Source organism: Chroicocephalus ridibundus, chromosome 5 (assembly GCF_963924245.1).
Source record: "Chroicocephalus ridibundus chromosome 5, bChrRid1.1, whole genome shotgun sequence".
NCBI lineage: Eukaryota > Metazoa > Chordata > Aves > Charadriiformes > Laridae > Chroicocephalus > Chroicocephalus ridibundus.
Genome location: NC_086288.1, coordinates 906,723 through 925,142, shown reverse-complemented (window position 1 = coordinate 925,142; position 18,420 = coordinate 906,723).

Genomic DNA, 18,420 nt, shown 5'->3' with positions numbered 1-18,420 from the left:
ACAGCCACTTTTGTTTTCTTTAAACCATCCGTAGTCAGAAGGTTAGCATGTACATTCTGCACCTTTAAAAATGGACTTGAATGTAAGATTTTGTTGCCTTGTGCTGTCAGCTAGGATAATTTTTTAAGTCATCCACTGCTGTATGCTACACATAATTGAAAAAATTATTTTGGATAGATATTACAATGCTCCAGTGACATTTCTTTCACTTGACCAGCATTATCTGTAACAGCATCCATCTTCAAAGACTTGGTGCGGTGGATACTGTCCTACCCAAACACGTTTCCACAGTGGTAGACAATTTGTCTTGCCTTTATTTTCTCCATCAAACATACATCAAGTACGTAAAACTTACCTCCATGCTAGACTCTTAAGTCTTTCCTACAGTTAGTTTCATGTAGGTAAAAAGATATATCAGCTATTTCTTCCACTGAGAGAACAGCCACCTCATGTTTTCCTGAAATTATCATACAGATTGCTTACAGAGTGACTAATATGATTTTCCTTATTTAGAAGTCAACAGATGTTTAATATCGCATGTTCTGTTTAGCTTGATTTGTGTCATGCTTGAGGTGTCAAAGCTGAGAGACTAGCCACAGAAACAGCTGATGCTGTTGAGCCTGGCCCAGGACTGCTACATTTGTACTGCAGGACACTGAATAGCCAGACCAGTGGAAGTTAAGACATTAACAACTAGGCATATTCTAATTTTCAGCTAGGAACTCTTATGGGAACCAAAGCAACATAGGAGGACTGAAATCCAAAGCTTCACTTCACTTCTACTCACTAGCTAGCTTGTCTTGAGGAGAACCTAGGCAAGGCCAGGTGACTGAAAAGCAATCCAACAAGAGCAAGAACATTGCAAAATCATCGAGCAGCCCCTGCAGTTTGTTCCAGGGATGGCTGGAATCCCAGTGAACTGGTACCTCCCCACATGTCTAAACCAAGGCTGGAGAACAGACTTCGGTCAAACATCAGTCCTTGAGCGATGCTCATGAGCAAGGCTAATGAGATAATCCAAGCAACCTGCATTATTACACATGAAATCTAACTCCACTGTCCCCAGCCTAAACATTTATGACAAAATACAAAATAAAGTTGTTAAGCCAAGAGATACCACGGTTGATTAACCCAAGTCAAAGCCCCTGGGAGAAGATGCCCTGCCCTGCAGCTACCACATCAGTTTTGGAGCAATGCAAAAATCTTTATGGGTCTGTATGGCCAAGAGCAGCACCTAGGATTTGAAAATTAAGGAGAAGGAAATGTTTAGGGAACGTTCACTTTCCACCTCATCTAACACGCTGTCTAACACCACATCTCCCAAACAAATGAGCTGTTGTTCCACTGCATTTCATTTTTAATCTTCTGCTCAGATACTACATTTTTAGAGACACTAGTCAGAAAAAACCCTTCGTACTATAACGATCCACCCCAGCCTGAAGCGCTTAAGAACACGGTTGATCACCTGCTCAGAATTAGGACAGTATCAGAATCCTTCATCTCACCACAACTGCGTATTCCTTCCTTCTGTCACATTTCCCAGGACAGCTAAATGAACACGGTGAGTCACCTAAAGATGGGACCCGCACGCTCTACAACCTTGCAGACTGAATTCCTGGCACGCTACAAGTTAAAGGCTCCTCTATTTTCCCATCTCTTAAAGCCTAATAAAAATTATTTACAGTCTCTCTGGGCTATCTGGTTTAAGCCTCTCCAGCTCAAGTATGACACTTTCTGGGACACTATTAGGTTTCTTACGGTGCTCTGAGTAGCAATCACATCTGTACCTGACTGTCAGGGGACACTCTTGGCTGAGCTGGCCACCTTGGTCTATTGCTGAGAGCTCTGAAATTTCTCAATTGAAACATTTGAAAGTTAATGAACCCTTCTAATACAAAGCTCCCACAGCTCAAGAGTTCTTTTATGAGCCCGACACACGGTGGATGCATAGGAAAACCTCACTTCAGACAGGCCTCTCTTCTCAAAACATGCCACAGCAGAAGGCCTGACTCTCCAACACCACAAACGGCTGACAGTCAAGAGCAAAAGGCACGACCTGCAGAAGGTCTGGGCAGCTCCACCGTATTATACTATACTTGAGGCACAGCAAGTGTCTGTAGGTTCGTTACAGGTAAAGCTATTGCTTTAACTTATGAATTATAACAATCAAGAAAAAAGAAGACATCTCACTGAAGAATTAATACATTATTAGAAAACAAGTCAAACTAAGCAGCTTTGACGGCACTTGTACACAGGCTCAGACTTATCAGAAAACTCTAAGCATATGACAGAGCACACGTAACATTTTTTCCCCCTTTCATTGTAATGAAAACCCCCAATCGCTCCCATGGTGGGGTGTTTTTTCCACCTCTCATGGAGAGAAAAAGCAGTGTTTTAAATAGGGCTGGCAATAAATCACAGGCACTCACTGGATGAATACATGACTGTTACAAATCGTAAACCACTCTTAACTCTCTGAAAATTCATGAAGTCACAGTCATTGTCCAAATGCAAAACAAATACAACAACAAAAAAAAAAAACCTCTGGAGTCAGCTATAAAAGTGTCATGAAAAAAAAAAAAAGAAGCTTCTCAAAGCAATTTACTTAAGTAAATTTTTATTGGAACTTTGGTTCATGTTTCAGGGACACCTTTCTGTCTTGCAGAACTTGTGCTTTCACGTAGTGGGATCTAGAAATAGAGCCTGACCACCGTAACCTCTCCACAGTTCTACCCCGACGTACCATGCGACTGATAACTGTTTGCCCATCCATTTTTTAACAACCAAAACACAACAGTACTCCAGCACACAGTTTCAGATACAGAGAACTGCTACATGTTTTTACAGACATTGAACAAGTTCTTCAGCAGAAAGAAAGAGCAGAAGAGCACAAAGGAAACCCAACCTTCTTCCAAGGTCTGCTCATTTCAGTTCACCACTGCCCTCTCTGGTACTGCACACCTTGCCCGAGTGACACCACTGCTTTTAACAGAGAGCACTGAAATGGGATCAGATCGGTGCGTCCACACAGAGAGAGGGCAGGGCAGACAGGGCTATCATTGCAGTGGAAGAAGGGGGGATTGGCTTTTTTCTTTTGGATTTTGGGTTTTCTATTTTCCCCTCTTTTTAATTGCTGAGCCTGCCATTGGGGTTGAGAATGGAGGGGGGGGGGGAAGGGAAGAGAATCTGGTGAACAGCTGGGGCCCATCACTTTTCATTGCAGGTCTTGGAGAGACGTGGTTGACAGAGTGATGCACAGAGGCTGTCCCAGTTAATGACTTCACCATTCTCCATCATTATCCCCATCATTAGGAAATTAGGAGGACAGAAGGTATTTACTGTAAACCTGCCACCTCCCAAGGAGAGATAAATAGAAACTGATAAATGGGATCTTCTGGTGCTGTTCGTCTATTAACCTTCTGCTTCCCAGTTTAGGCATATGCATGCTATCCTGCCATTAATATCCAGTAATTGGCATAGCAGTGGGCAACACAATCCTACCTTTAGCATAGGAACATCTCCTGTGCTGCACTCAAGTGCACAACTACACTTAGATCAAAACTCTGCTAACCAGGCCAGTGAAGAGCTCCTGTTCAGTTGCCTACACTTTAGCTCTGAGGTCAGAATTACCAGTCAGACCTGTGAGGTCTTAAAATGACGCATCAATTTGGTCACAGGAGACTTAGGAGAAGGAGAGATGGGCAGAGAGAGGACTGTGTGTGCGTGATCTCCCCTCCACAGAAGCAACAAAACAGCAGGTAGATACATTTGCACCTCGAGCTGAGCTGCTATCGGTTTTGTCAGCCTACCTCTAAATACAGCTCACGAACGCCTCCAGGGAAGAGAGTCCCACTTTGCCACAGTCTCTGAACACTAAGGAAAGCATTTTCCTCACCAGCTTGAAGCAAACTGTTCTGCAAATTGTTAAAAAAAAAAAAAAAAAGTGAAGCTTCAGAGGACTCACAATTTACGGACTTACTTTCTTAGTCAAAAAGTAGCCAGCATTTCAGCAACTTCTTTAACACGTTTGCAGTGCTCCCGCACTGCATGTGAGGAGCTCTTTGCATGCACTCATTTGCTTTACCCCCAACAAGACTGAACCTCTCAGAAAGGACTATGTCCTCAGAGAGAGAAATGGAGCCACCACCTCCTCCCTCAGCAACCAAGCCCCGTGAGGCTGAAGTAAGGCCATATTCAGAGAGACCAGGGTTTTACCTGAACCAGCCCCCAGCCCCACACCCACAGAAAAAGCAGGCACACTTGCAAGCAAGTCAGAGAACTCTCTTAATCCATTTCTTCCACTTGTAACATCACTCCTCTACTTAGGAAAACCTCACCCCACTGCTACTTTCCTCTATTTATTACCTGACATTATTCAGTGCTTTTACTTACCCCACCTCTAGGCATTCTCCTTTCAACCAGCATTATTGTTTCCAATTCATACGATGCGCAGGTACGTACAACTCAGAGACACCAGCTAAGATCATAGCTGCATTTCTGATGATAAACAAGTTAAGCCACAAGTTTCCATCAACTCTGACACGTCTTAAAAAAAACTCCCACATTATTACAGTACTTTTTAACAACATCTAACCTTTTGCCAAAGCTCAGGAAAAATAGAGGGCCGGTTTTTGCACACAGTATCCTAGCAAGCAGGTCACCTGCTCTATGTTGGAGCAACAGCTCCAATACCACAGAATGCAAGTATTTCTTTCTTCTAAGCTCTGGTAACACCTGCAGCTGCACACACCCATCCAGGTAACATTTTTCAGGGTCTTACAGTCGATAAGACTTCTTAACTGGAATAGGAAAAATGGAACATATGAAAACACTGAAGTTCTGGGGATTGAAAAAAGTTAAATAGCTTGCTGCTCCGAATAACTCAGCAGAGACACCGCTAGGTCAGAACACAAAAGCAGGAAATAAAATCAGATAGTCTCTCAAGGGGTGCCCAGGCCTAACACAAACAGCAGCTGTCTTACAAGAGCTATCATCCTCCATACAAAAACAAAACAACAAACCAAACAAAGAACTGAGGAGGTTACAATCGCAGCTCAGAGCCTGGCACACTCTTGGTTATCTGTATGATATCATTGAAACAATTAAGAGGAGCTAGAAGAATTTTTTTCTCATTTGCATGTAACCTGGGCAAAAATTGACAGGTCTAGACTCCATTAATTTAAGCACAGAAAAAGAAATACTTTCTAATTTCAAATATTTAATGGACTCACAAGAACAAAAAGAGTCAAAAGCTACATTGCTGCTTCCTGACACAGGCTTTAGGACTCAAGGGAATCTCTGCTTCCAAGATCAACACAAACATATACAGCCCTTAAATTTCGTGAAAATAGAAGGCCAGGTGAAATACAGAGACACCACTTGCCTTACTGAAGAATACTGTGCAGAAACAGCCTGCATGTGAAAGTCACCTCAAGTACTGCCACTGCAGGGAAGCTTCCTTTATTCAGAGTTCATACCTTCCAGCCTTAAGACATACAGGACCATACTTTGTTTACTTAGTGCTGGAAAACATTTGAAGTTTTTTTTCCCCAGCACACATGCCGTCAAAGCAAACAGGCACGACCATTCCTCTACAAGGCAGAGTGAAGTTTGGCATCAGCAGGAAAACCCATGCTCCTGCTACACATTTTAAGACTTCCCACATCCATCAGATTTAAGACAATACTAGTAGAAAGCTATGCCTGGCTGAACTCACTCCACACGGGGGACCATTGGGCACCGTTATCTCCTCCCTACATCCATACTGCCCCTCCCAAAGGCAGCCTAGTGACTGGAGTAAATCACAAATCTTAAAAAGCACTTGCCCAGCTCTGGGGTGGCTCAACCCACGGTGTCCACAGGAACACAAAGCTAACCACTCTTTCTTAACCCAGCCACGCCATCTTCGGCCATGGCCTAGAGGTGCCCCACCCTGCACAGATACTCATGAGCACTGTGCCGCTGGCTGGTCTGCAGGTAGAAGCTACGTTTGCTCCTTCTATACACACTATCTTGTACACATTAATTCAGTGCAGGAGACTAATGAAAACGTGACTGTGATGGTGAGTTCTAACAGCAACACAAGTATTAATTTCCATCTGTCTAAGCAACTGGCAGTGTCCATCAATTACGGCGATAGCCAACTAACAGTTGCAGCTGCAAAATAAAAAAAGCAGAATTAACATTTCAAGTTACTGTCATTCACCTGAATTTTTTACAGTTGTAATTAGCAAGCTGCAGAAGCTGTCAACAATCAACATCAGCCAATCTGTCTGCACCAGGAACCCGACTGCCTGCCAGAAATTGTCTTCGACAGGTTTTTTTTTCTCCCCTTGCTTTCCCCCATTAAATTTTTTCCTTCAAACCTCCCTAACGCTCTCATCTTCTTCACCACCAGTCACTAGAATTGAATGTGTCAAAACAGACAGAGACAGAATGACTGACACTCAACTGATAAAGTCATAATTATTTCCTTTCTTCTAATCCCAGTACAAAAATGTGTTGCCGTTTCTCTCCCCATGACTCTGCTTCCCTGTCACTACAGGGACAACACTGCAGCCCCTTCACAAATTTGACCCTCGCCCAACCCTAAACTTTTCTTACTTGGAGATACTAAGAAGTTAAGAGAAACATTCCTGAAGGCCTACTCTTTGATGAGCATGCACAACTGTTTCCACTTCTTAAGCTTAAGAGCTCGTTACACTCTTTACAATATCCACCTGTTCCATTTACTTCTGGCAACAGATCCTCCAGGACAGCTCGATCTCAGAAACACCCAGTCCTTTAATTTCTTTTTTGTACACCACAGAACAGGAAACAAAAAAAAAACAAATAAAAAACCCAAACATTTGCTCATTTCAGTCTTAGCCAGAAACCAACACCTTTTAAACACCTGAAAGCACGCAAAGCTTACTCTCTCAGAAAGAAGCATACTAGGAGAAAATAAACATCTTGAACCAGTGACCCTCTACTTTCACTTGAAAGTTTTGATGTCAGTTGGGGTTTTTTGTGGGTTTGTTTGTCTTCTGGTGTTTTGTTTGTTTGTTTTTTAATAAAAAGCACCACATTTTTAAAGCTATTCATCCTCCTTTAAAACAACTCATGGCACAGTCAAGATAAACTCTTAATTCATAAGGAAGTGTATTTTTAACCCCTGTAGTAGCAAACACCAAATTACATTACACATACTGTGACTGGACATGGACAGTTGTAAATGACTTTGGATAGCTTGCTCTCACAGAAGCATCACCTCATATAATTAGTTACTAATTGAAGTCATTTCACATGGTTGAGCTCTCCTTACCTACCGGAGCAGCACTGAGGTAATCTCAAACATTGTGACCAAAAAGATCTCTGAACGTAGCACAGTGGTGGATAACATCTATAACAAAATACTGCTTTGAAAGGAAGCTACAACAGTCCACTCCACACATATACACAGCTATCTGACCTCTATTTAATGTATTAATTAAACTGCCAGTTGAGCACCCAGAAAAAAAGGATTCAGTCACAGCAGCAGCAAACGAGGCGTTTCAACAATGTTTATATCCACCAACATAAAAAACCATGAAAAGCGCCAGTTCCTTTTCTTAAGAAACCACCATAGAACTGATTTCACACACAGCTTTTACACAGAGATTTACAAACCTGGCACAGTAGGATTTATGAATTATTGTATGCCACGTTGGAGTCGTAAGAGACAACTGACATTGGAACAGCACATAGGGCAGTGCTGAAAACCCTTCCTTAGTGCTTTTACACAAAACATGTTTACAAACTTGAAAACAACACGAGAAAAATCCACATTGAAATAAAATCTCTGAAGACTGAGTTTAGAGGGAAAGTTCCTTTGCACAGAGCTTCCTTACACCAAGCACTCAAACACGCAGCTGGTAAATAAAAAAAAAAGAAAAGCTACTACTGGAGGAAAAGAGTTAAGGCCTCTTAGTATAGGCAGAACCATTACACAATACTGGGCAGAGTTAACCTGTTTTGCAGAAACACAAAACGTAACATAAATCCCTTCTTTGCTAGCCAGAACATAAAACACAGAAAAGCTTCCAGCTTCTTACAGCAAGACACAGCCCGCTCCCGTTTCAGCGCCCTTTCTTTCCAAACGCAGTTGCTTGAAGCTCCCCAACAGGGCTAAAACCTGTGTTTTCCTCAAAGGCAGCCTGTAAGCCTTAGCTCCCAGAATTGGTGGGAAGTATAAGGGACCATCAGACTCATCTGGCAATGAGAAGCTGAGACCAGGACTTCATTTCCCAGGGCGCCCATACCTTCCAGCCGAGGCAAGGCACCCCCAGCCCCACCGCGCGCCATGACCTGCTGAGGAGCACCTTCTTTCCCGAGCAGCTGCAGCTTTCTTACCGAGAAAGTCCAGCCAGCCTCGGCGGCAACAGGGCTGCCGGCACGCCCTCCCTTGCAGACTGCTTCCAGAACATTCCACACAGCTGCGGCGGGCGAGCCGGGGGCACTGCCACCTCCCCACGGCGAAGCTAACGTCCCTTCACCCCGCGGAGAGCAGGAGGGGCGGAACGACGCCTCGCCTGAACCCCCTGCCGCCGATCCCCGCCCGCCGCGCCCCTGAGGGCAACCGGCGCCTCGCGCCCAACGGCCGCCGCATTCCAACCAGCCGCGCGCCCCGACGCACGAGAGCCGGCGGCCACGAGGGTGGCATTGCGTCCCCTGCAGGCGGCGCCCGGCGCAGCGGGCGGCCACTGACGGGCGCCATTTTGTAACCGCCTCCCGCCGCGGACAGCCGTGGCAGCCCCAGGGCGGCCCGTGGGGCCCGGGCAAAATTTCTCGTGCTTTGAGAAAAAATGCTGATTGAACGCCATTGAGGACGAGCTCCCGCCCCAGATCCGCACGGCCTTTGCCTTTGGCTGTCCCCATGGAAAGAGCCTACAGCTGTGCTAGGTTCGGGGCTGGGCTCAGCCAGGAGCACCAGCCAAAAATGATTCAGGCGGGAGGAAGAGGATTTAACGTGAGAGAAACCCACCAACCGCCTCCAAAACAAAGGTCACTTCAAAAAAGGCTTGCAAGGATAAATCAGGCTGACAGCAGCGTGCAGTTTCAGCAAGGAAAGCTGTTTTTTCAGAGCAGCCAAGGGCGGCGCGGGTGTCAGGGGGTGAGGGTGCGGCCAGGGCACCCTTCCTGGCCCGGAGCGGCGTGGCGGCTCGGGAGCAGGCTGCTATCGGGAGTTTGTGCGCATCCCAAACTTTTCAGATGAGCAGATGAAGGAGGTCAGAATGTGAGTGGGCTGGCCAGGCTCTCCCGTGCAAGCCAAGCTGTCCGATTGACTGCAGGGCGACTGAGCCATCTTGTCTTCCTGGCAGGCAGGAGGCATTGCCACGTCTGATGGAAAATACAGACAGAAGCGTGCGTGCGGAGGAAGGGGGTGGCGGAGCACCGATAGCGGGAATCAAGGGCAAGGGAGGGATGAGGGAGAACCTGGTGTTGTGCAGGGTTTTTTTTGAGCAATGTCATCGGCTCCATCAGTTACTTACAATTCTGACCCCCTATTCTGAAAGGACAACAGGGGTGTGCAGGTCTGTTTTTCACCTTTCTCATTGAGGGCCGGTTCCCTGAAGTTCACCGTTTCTGACACAGCATCTCACCTTTTTGGTGCTTTTCAACTGCTTTCTTGCTGAAAAGCCTAGCTGATTTATGCAGACTATCCATAGGGAAACAGCAGTCCAGGGAGTGTCAACCCCACGCAGGAGCGAGTCTGAGCTGAAGTCCTGAAATCTGCTCAAGCAATGTATGCTCTTCGCGTGGAGGAAGCTAAGCAGAAAAAAGACGTGAATGAAAGTGGCATTTTACAATTAAAAGTACCGGGAAAAGATCTTTCTCCTTCCTCTGAAACAAGAAACGTAAAGTTTTGTGTAAAGTATAAAAGCACACAAACAACCAACACCAGGGTGGTTTTCCTTAGCCTTACCCCTGCCTTGCAGGCTGACAAGAAAGTCTGAAGTTCCATCATACCTTGGGTACAGAAAATGCAGATTAAGTTTCCTTCAGGTCCAGTGGGAACGCCAATGAAGAAACCTAAAATAAAAAGATGTTTAAGTAAATGATTTTTTTTTTTCTCTTGCTTGTGAGTCCTTTCAGTTGCGTCTGCACATGAGCGCTGTACAGTGTCACAGCCACAACACTGCTGCAAACGCACTGCTACACTGGGTACGGGAACACACCAGCTATAGCTGAATTGCAACACTCCAGCCTGTTCAAGGACATGGTAGTTACTTAAGAGAAAAAATAACTTCTGGAAGTACTGCTGAAAATTTAACAGATCATAGGAAATTTAATTCAAAACACTTAAGAGTACCCTTTAACCATAAAAAGAACACTTCTGCTCTAAACTGCTGTGGTAGGTTTTGGGGTTTTGTTGTGGTGTTTTTTAATTCCTGTATGCCCTTCATTCATTGTAGTATTTTGTAAAGGAAGACGTTTGGGGTAAAGTTAAATTTCATCAGGGGACTGTGGAGTTTTTTTCATCTTTAAAATGATCCAGGACTTTTCTGAAATTACAGAAGCGAGATCATGAATTTCATGTATTAAAATCAGTAGGATGAGGATCGAGACCTGAGCACTAAAACCATACGATGTAGTTTTACCTGTGCAGTCAAGACATTCAAATGCTCACTGCCTAATTCTTTCCAAATATGAGGAAAAATAATCAAGATGTCAATTCCACATGAATTAATAGTTAACTTGAACTACAATTTTGTTCTTTAACAGTAGAATTAAATAGAATTAAAACCTTCAAGTCTCGTGATTCTCTTGACTTAGCATGGATCTTGTCAAGAGGCCACTTGCAGGAGTAGGCGTTTGTGGAGCCAGGCATTTGTTTTAGGTAATTAGACAAGAGATTCTTTACAGATTTTCCAAAAGCAGCCATGAAATTCGTTACTGTAACCCCCACGAAAGAAAATCAGTGAGATCCGCGCTAAAAGCGTCTGCCTTTTTGCAGACCCCTCAGCATTCCACAGGAGTAGCCTTTCTTTTTGTTGTTGTTTAAATACCTTCCACAGATGCCCAGGTTGTGGTGTACAGGCGAAACAACAGGACACAGATCCCAGTCTGAAGCCCGCTGCCCTCGGAGCTCCTGCTGCCCTGCATCCTACACGGCTATGTTTAAACACAAGATGTATGATTGCATTAACGTCGAAAGGCATGGAGGAGGCCACTCAGTTCACTTCCTTTTTGCTAGCTGATAATAAGGCTTACAGCTAAACTTTGATTTTTACCGAAGTAAAGGGGAGCGAGATGGATAAAGCCTAGAGTCCCACTGAACTAAGCAGCAAAACTGGTGTTGCCTTAAATGAGACCAGAACTTGGTCCTAAACATACCCAGAATATGTTTTCATTGGTGTGATGCTACTTGGATCTGCCCTGACTGAGAGGATGCTTAGCTGAGCTTTTAAAATCCTCAGCACCTCCTCCCCTGTGACCAGGGACCCGGGACGGAGGCACCATTTGCAGCTCGCGCGTTCACACACGGCTGGAGTGAGGGACATCTTCCATGCGGAACTCGCACGGTTGCATTAAGGCTTCTCTGACAGCATGTTTCCTGAGAAGACAAAAAGCTGGAAAAGGAGAATGCGATTAGGATGGACCAAGCAGGTTCACCCCACAGGATTTCCCGCGGAAGCATCCGTTCCATGAACAGAGCCTGAAACGGCAATAAAGGCTGTTCCCCAGGCGCCCACACCCGGCGTGTGTTACTCCACAATAAGCATCGCCACGTTCAGGAGTCTCTTTTACTGGTGGTGTTTACAGTTACATCTGCTGGAAGAGACTGCTCTTTGTCATCAGTACAACAGTTGGAGTGACACCCAAGAAAGCCTGAATCAGCAAAACAACGTTCAGCTCCAAGTAAGAGATGCAAGAAAAATACACCAGCCTCCCGGGACGTTTGGATGCGCGAGTCCTCGTGGTTGGCAGCTACACACACAGGGATGATGGAGGCTGTGGAGCAGCAGTTCCCCACTGTGCAGGGGGGCAGGAAGAAAAAAGCTTGTGGAAAAAATAATGATTAAGTACTGACTTTTTTTGGGGGGGCGGTGGGGGTGGTGGGGTGTCTTCTACAGCATTTTCTTTCTGTTCAGACTGAATTTATTTGTTTATTTACAAATGGCATTTACCCAGAGCCCCAGTCCTGCTCTCTGTCCGCTCACAAAACCAGATCCCATTCTGCAGCAGCCTGTAAGTAGCACCAAGCTGGCTGCCTGGTATTGTTTTGTCAGAAACACCCCATTTGGCAGTCCCAGCCCCTTGCTTGTGCACACCATTTCTCCCTCGCTTGGCTCAGGCGCCGTCAGAAAAGCTCGGTGTTTCTTTAAGTGAGAGGCCCCTCTCGTGGACTGCTCCCAGCTGTAAGCCCTTTTCCCTTCAGCTTGCACCGTACAGGGAACGCACATTCAAGTGCATCTCCCGTGGAGACGGTGGCTGTGCTTTGCTGTCAAGGGTAAGGGCAAGTAAGAGCAAATGTACACAAAATACGTCCCCTCAGACTACCACGGCTGGCTTGGAGTATGTGGAGAAGAAAGGAAGGCGATCTGATCGCTAGGGCGTACAAAAGACTGCAAAGCTTCAGAGAAGGATGACAGAAATCATTGCTTTTGCCCAAACTGCAATCTTCCTAGACTAAAAACTATAAAAATGCGGTTCTAGAGCAAAAAGCCTAAGTTGTAAGAATCAGCACCCTCGTTACTTGGGGCAATCCCACGAGTGTCTGAGATGCCTCTCAAGGCACTGAAATTTGTTAACATCTGGCCACGAGCAGAAAGGGACTTCCCAGCTCAAACCTAATCTCTCTGCACGAACGCAGGCCGGCAGAATGAGCTTGGACAGACAGCTTCACTGAACCTCTGCGAAAACAGGAACAGCACCTGTTGGGAAGTCAAATCCGCGCGAGGGATCAGATACCACAAGATGTCCAAGTACCGGCTTCTGCACATACTAAGAATAGCAGGTGGATAACAAGCATAGCTATTGCTTTCCCCAAAAGCATTGCCCACAACTGCTTCTGGGAAACTGTAAGGATTCTTAGATTTTGCCATCCCCACGTGAAATATTAGATGTTTGTCTTTTTCTTCAGTGTAATTAAATTCTTGCCAGGCAAATAGGACACAGGAGCAATCTATAAAAGAACAATCCATGGAAAGAGGATCACTCTCTCCTGCACAGCAGCTGGGTTTTAATTGGTTTATTGGGAAGTGAGCATAGAAACTAGAGAGAGATCAGATTTCTGCTCAAGCATTCAAAATTAATGTAAATATGACAATAATAAATATTTCATATGAAGCATAAGCGGTGCCAAGCCATTTTAAGGAAAAAAAGAAAAGGTATGCAACTGAGCAAACAAAACATTGCTATGTACTGCTCTCCTGCCTCAAATAGTTTCAAGGGATGCCGTTCGTGACAGTTCCTGACCTCCTGACAGATGTGTTGTCCCTTGCTTTTACTGTTGAATATTATTTCTAGTGAGAATGAGAGCTTATGAAACACAAGTGATGGAAAAAATTGTTGATGACCCAGCAGGGTATTGCCGGAGAGCGTCCTGCCTAAGTAGCACGGTTTGTGTCCGGCTCTCGCGCCTGGGCTGTGGCAGTCGGAGACATGCGCTTCTCACCAAGGGCCTCCCAGATGTCCGGACAGAAAATGGGTCTTGGGCTTAACACAACTGGCCATCTAGTGGGAGAGAGGGAAAACTACTAGACAGTTTAAGGCATTTTCCCCCTTTTAAACTCTCAACTAAAGTCCAGTTAAGAGAAACCACAGACGAAATTTTCTTAAACCCTGTGAAGTCTGAAAAAATTGTTTTACCTTTTTCTAATCTGACTAACAGCCAAACATAGTCTAAGGCGTGCGAGATACACCAGCAACTACACAACAATCATGATTAATTAAAAAAATGAAGTCGTGCTTAAAATTTTCTTGTGACTCAGGAGCGTCTGGAGAGGCTCGAGTGTGCTGAGCACTACAGGAACATTGAAATAGAGAAGGCAAGTAATGCTGGAGCAGGGGTAATTTGCCCAAGGTTGGTCCCCTCACCAATTTCCTTTTCCAAGAGGAAAATACACAAGTCCTACCTTCCCTTTGCACCTTCTCAGCCTGTGCTACAAGCTATTGACCAGAAGTTAGAGGATATGCTCCAGCTTCAGCAGCCTCCTCGAAATGTTACAAAACAGGACCAAACGTACTAACCGAAAATCCATTTCCCAGTGTTGTGACTTCTTGAACATCACAGAAGGAGCCAGAGGAAAGGGCCAAGCTCAGCTATTACCAAATCGCCTTGGAACACTTTCCAATCCAAAGGGGCTAGAAAGGAAAACAAACGGGCACTGTTATTGCCGGTCATGTTCCTTGGCGCTGAGCCTCACCAATGGACAAGGTCCATGTGTCATCGAGGCCAGGGCTCTACGAGAAAAATTACATTACTTGCTCAACAGCATTTGCGATGGCACCTCTGGTCTAAGCTAATTTAAACACCTCTCACAGAAACATCAGGGAACAGAGCCATGAGAAACTGTTTGAAAAATCAACATTATCAGCAAACAGTGGTGTCCTGGAGCTTGTGCTGTTTAGTACAGAGACAAAGTCTTGTCAATATTTGTTATGTGTCCCCTGCAGTAACTGCGGTGCTCAACCGCACAGTGATGCCAATAACCGCCTATAACAGAATTTCCAATATTTACCTCTGTTCACTTCCAGAGTTTCTGCTCTTACCAGGCCAAGGCGATACAAGTACTAAGTAGGTGGCCAGCTTACGGAATTGAGAATATTCCAGGGAAGTGCCTGTGTGCAAACCGCCAATATTCATAACGCTTTGCCCCAGGCTGGCACCCGGGTGCACCATGCTGGCACGCCATCGCCTGGGGGGAAAGGCACTGCAAAGCCCGAAGATGCTTTCCACCTTGTTGGAGAGGGAAAATGGGGAAACATGCATTAAGTAGCGGTAAAGGGAATTATGAGTCAGAAATGGAGACCGTAGCCTGAAAAGGGAACAATAAGCACAGCATCCTGTCTGTGCTACCTGCGGCCACCACCCTCGCGGCGAGTGGAACCTAGTCATTTACCCATTTGAGCTTCCTCATCTATTGTTGAAGCTGCGAGTACATGTTCCAAAGATGGTGATAGTTTTGGCCCAGATGACTGCAGTCACTGAAAAAACACCGTTTTCTTTACTTTTCCTTTCCAGTTCCACTGTTTATTAAGACCAAAGAAAGAAAGAAAATGGAAAGAAAAAAAAAAAATTTCAACATCAAGACCCAGCTCTAATCTATTGAGATCCCCAACATGACTTGCACACTACATTATTTTGAGAATCAGGGCCCACAGCCCCAGCAGCATGTTGGGGATCTCAATAGATCCAATCACCCTCCTCGTCTCTCCCTGTCACTAATGAGTTCTTAAGCACTGTGTGTCCAACGAACCAGCGGTCCAGGCGACTACAGTGTTTGCCTTTACCTTTTAAATCATGTGTAACTCCAGCAGAAGAAAGTACCCTGGACACTGTTCATTTCAGGACAACTCACTACGAACATTTTGCCTAATTAAATACACTTCATTCCCCACAGAACAGAAGATTTCTTGATGCTAGAGAAATTGTATCATTTCTTTTCAGTGAGACGGCCGTGCTTTTCCAAAAATGTAAATTAATCCTTGCAGGGAAGAAGAGAGAGTGGCCTGGCAGAAAGAGCGATATTTGGCATGATTAGCTCTCCTTGCTGTCTCACATTCGTTTTCTGCAAAAAATCTGATGTGGCAGCTTGTTTAAAACTTGTTTATTGGGAAGAGGTCATAAGCTGAGCACTGATCAGAATAGGTCAGGCATCTGATTAAAGGTTGAATAAACTGAAATGCTTCACATGAATCTCCGAGACAGAAGCTTGATGAGGAGAGAGAGCTTGTCTTAGAAAAATGTTGCCAACTACCTAACATCGCAGGCAGGCAGCAGACTGCAGGACTGGTTAAAGGAGCAGGGAGATTAAATAACTCTGCTTGTCAGCATTAACAAATATTCAGTATTATTCTTCTATACTTCAGGACCGGCTCTTGCTGGAAGAAAGCCCCTCTGTAAAAGGAACATAATAAGAAATCATGCCAGCCTTGAAGAAATGATAGTCAAAACAGACGGGAGAAAAAAGAACATCTTGAAATGATCTGCAAAACAAAGAAGAAGGAAAAAAAAATCAGCTGCTCATCCCAGGTCTTGTACCACCCGGTGGGAAAGAAGAGAGCTGAATTCACTTCTCCCAAGACCCAGCCCAGCGACTCTTCCCCCAAAGGCCTTCCTTCCGTCTTCTGTGCTTTTCGCAGTGTGTGGGGAAAATGAAAAATTCGAGGGGGTTGCTACGTTGTATGTTGTTGCTGTTGCTATTAGATGTTCCTGTCAGCTCTGAAGTGATAATTCGAGCTGTGCTTTCCACAACTTTGGAGACCGCAGTCTAAAGTCTGGTGAAGTTAACAGGCTGAGTTCATTCTTGTTGAACTGGAGCTGTAACGCGCTCCAAAGGTACAAGACAAACAGCAATACACTTCCTTTCCTCCTCTTTTCACTTTCCACTTCTCCCTGCAACTTCATCGTGAAACGATTACAGAGAGCAGCCTGAAAAGGAGAAATTTCCTGTTTCCTGTAGTGCCAGTGTAAGGCAGGTCTCCTCTCGCCGTCCCCATGTGGTCTCCTGGCCAAGACCCGTAGCGTCCCCCTAGGCGGACTCAGAGGGTTATTTGCATTGGTGAGGAAACAACGAAAATCAATTCACAGCCTGTTTGGAAACTCTGAAGTAACTGCTAGTTGGAAAAAACAAAACAAAACCAAACCAAACCTTCCATATTTTATAAGAGTAAGAAAATGCTTAGGTAATAGAGTGGGGAGAGATAATATAAAACCTGAGAACTCCAAGTTTGCTGATGGGCAGGAAACTCCACAAAGAAAAGAAAACGGGACTGATTTTTCGGGAATGTTTTCCCGATCAACAGCTGTACAGAGAAGGAATGGCCAAATTCATCAAGGGCAAGCGCTTGGTCCTTGCTGCATCTCAAACCCTGGAGCTCTGCTGCGCTGCACAGGATCTCCAGCTCTGGAGCGTTCTGGGTCTCCTGGTGCCGTCCTGCCTTCACAGGAGTGCCCTCAGCACGGTACACTGCCTTGCAACGTCGGGATAATTATTGAATCGGCAAAGATCTCACAGGAGCTCCGACCCTTAATTTCTTAAGGCTCTCTCATTCTTTAGAGCATTAAGTCCCTCTAACCTATAGAGTGCCAAATAAATCTCTCAAATCATCAATTCCAGGCAAGCTTTTGCTTAGAGTTCCCTGAAGCATAAGGCGCCTTCCTTCCTCAGGTAGTACAGAAGCCTCCACTGTGCCATAACCCGACCGCTCACCCGGCTGGACTCTAGAACTGACCGCTGGGACTGCTCAAGGCCTTCCCCTGCCCTGCAGGGATGACTGGAATGAGCCACCAAACCTTCTGTGCTCCGGTTGGTCCAGTTACACCCCAGGAGCTGGGTAGATACCATTTATGCCGCTTAAAGGACAATTGTCATGTGGTACCAGGCCTGGCTTCCAGCGTGTAAAGCACTGGGAAGTACAGGGAATTTTTAGCAGATACTTACAATTCCTCAGGTGAGGCATTTCTTATTGAGAAGATAGAAAGTCCTGAGAAGCCCAAGTAAGGCAATAATGATGCTTCTGGCACATGGCGTATGTTTTGCCCACAGGCTTCAATACTGTGGTTCTGGAAAAGAGCCAACAACCATCCCAGCCCCTCACCCCTTACAGTGCTAAACATAGTCTGTTTTCCTTGAGGGGAGTACAGTTCTGGCCTGGGAAGCACCCCAAACTTCTCCATTTTAGAGACAATTTGGCCTGAGCAGGTTTTTTTGCAAAATAACAGAACAGTGTTGGCTGCAGAAATATAAAAGGTTCCTTTAAAAAATTAAGGCAAAAAGTGTTCTACTATAAAAGAGTGCAGAGCACCGGAAAAATGAGGACACAGAAGAACTGCACTTCCCCACGCCTTTTCCCTTCTGCTCTTTAGATACACTTGTAGGATTTTCTCCTCCCCCCCCCGGCCCCGGTTCGGGCATTTCTCTCTCGTACGCTCTCCCACTTCTCTGCCTCCTCATTGCAGTCTCCGGCAAAATGTCAGAGGAAGGGAAAAGTGACAAGCTTATAGGAAAATGAATATCTCATTCTGTTTGAATATTACATTAACCCCCGAGCTCCGCTGCTTCATTTGTCAGCTTTTTCAGAGCTCTCCATCTCCGCAGCACCCCTGACCTGGTTGGTCTGATTAGGAATGATCAATGTGCACATTTGCGGTGGAGCTCTTTGCACACTGCTAGACCCTCGGCCTTCAGTCACTCATGCAGATAATAACGGCACTTCGAGTCACTTGCCCAT